Source organism: Anopheles bellator, chromosome 2, assembly GCF_943735745.2.
Source record: "Anopheles bellator chromosome 2, idAnoBellAS_SP24_06.2, whole genome shotgun sequence".
In the NCBI taxonomy this organism is placed as follows: Eukaryota; Metazoa; Arthropoda; class Insecta; order Diptera; family Culicidae; genus Anopheles; species Anopheles bellator.
Window position 1 is genome coordinate 69,127,007 of NC_071286.1, and position 1,907 is coordinate 69,128,913.

Here is a 1,907-nt window from a genome sequence, read left to right on the forward strand (position 1 = left end):
TGCCGGGTCCGCTGTCCCACCGTCCTGATCGGCCGTGGTAGATAAACTCCGGACTCCGAGCCGACGACGAAGATGAAGACGGAATGACGGCGGTGGTCAAGCCGATCGTTCGGCAACGAAAATCGGATTAACGGTGACGGCACTGGAGACCCCGGCCCGCAGCGCACGCTGTTCCCGGTTTGGCTGCCGGCAGTGTATTTGTTTCTTTTTCGGTGATCTAATTACGATATCCCTAGAAGGACGCAGAACACCGTCACCGAAGGGAGAAAATGGAGCACAAGCAAATTAACATTAATCTCTGCGGTGGCCAGCCGGGTGGCTACGGCGCGAGCTCTGGCGAGGCTCGATAATTCATTTCCCGGCCTCGGCGGTTCTCGGGCTCTCGCCCCGTATCTGAGGGTTCGTATCGCTTTCCGACATTAGTCTCCTATCGGTGGGTCATCAACCGGCGCACCGAAGGCCTCTCTCTCTCGCTCTTGCCGTGGTCCTCTTATCTTATCACGACAATGAACCAACTCTCATCTCACTATGCGCCCGCCACAGAGTCGCAAGTGAAAGGGGGTGGATGTCCTTGTCTTCATCTTGTCTTCGGCTTCGGCTCCGCGCCAGCAGTGCTGCGCGTTAATCCTTTACGTTGGCCAGGCCGGTGAGATATTTTGACCTTCGCCGGGGACCGCTCGTTACTCGTCGTTCCGCTGCGCTGCTGCTTCTGGGGCCTCATTTGGGCCTCACCGCCAGCCAGCCAGTGTGATCGACGACAGAGCGCGGAATCAGCTTCGCGGAGCGCGTTCGGCCGCGGGGAAACCATCTTAATGAACTCGAAATTCCTTTTTTCACACATTTGTTCCCAATTTCGGAGCACCCCTCGCCCCGGGTATCAGGATCCCGCCTCTTCGCCGGTTGATCACTGGTTTTTTTTTTTCCTGTTGCTTCTCGGACGGTCTCGGAGCCCCTCACACATCCTGACGCGAGCGAACAATTCATTTATCGCCTAATTGTTATCGTCTCTTTGCCGTGTTCTCCTTCTTTTGCACTCCGATTCGAGCTCCTTTCTCACACTGTTTGTGTGTAGCTGTGCATAAACGCATTTATGTCACCGTGCCGTGCGATCGTGTGTATGATCGAGTGGTAGTGTGCCACGACTACAAATAATTATGGTTTGGAATCGGTCGAAACACTCTCAACCCGGGGATGTAGCTCAGATGGTAGAGCGCTCGCTTAGCATGTGAGAGGTACCGGGATCGATACCCGGCATCTCCAGAAGATAGCAACAACACCAGAAAAAGATCCTTTTTTACACATAAGCGAACAAAACAATGATGTTCTGCTTTCTCTCATTGCACGAAATTAGGGTTTTATGGTATTTGTCTGTTACATTTCCTTGTTTGTTTTCATTTCTCATGCTTTCCACTTTTTTATCTGATCTTTTCTTTTCCAATTTTAAGCTCTTGTTTTGCAGTTGGTCAATCTTAAACTTTTTTTATAAATTTTAGAACGGGCTGAGCCGTATTAAGTATCAACTTAAAGTTTATCGTTTTTTTTTCTATATTTCAATGCTCTCTAAAGACTGAAACTCTTAAACTTCCGAAATGACTTTCTTTCCCCTCGATTTAGACAAACATTCACCGGTTCGCTAAAGTTAATTAACAAATCAGCTTTGAAGTTTTGAACTTCGTACGCTCTCTGAACAACGGAACACGTGTGTGCTCCGTGCCGTGCCGGGTGTGACTCGATGAGATTGTTCTTCACGCGCGCTAAGGTTGTGGCGAACAAACGAAATCAAACGCACATGCTCACATAACACACACATACGCACGACCACACGTTCCTACTTGTAGTAGCCTTGCCAGGCCTATCCGTAAAGAGTTCCCCGGAGTTGTCATCTCGTCCGTCAGTCACTGCCCGGG

General features: G+C 50.2%; 1 non-coding gene across 1 annotated transcript; it reads left to right on the top strand.

Moving 5' to 3' along the window:
• The first annotated feature begins 1,187 nt into the window (after window positions 1-1,187).
• Trnaa-agc (transfer RNA alanine (anticodon AGC)) lies at window positions 1,188-1,260 on the top strand. The gene has a single exon. It is a non-coding gene; the product is annotated as a tRNA-Ala (tRNA).
• Window positions 1,261-1,907: the final 647 nt, after the last annotated feature.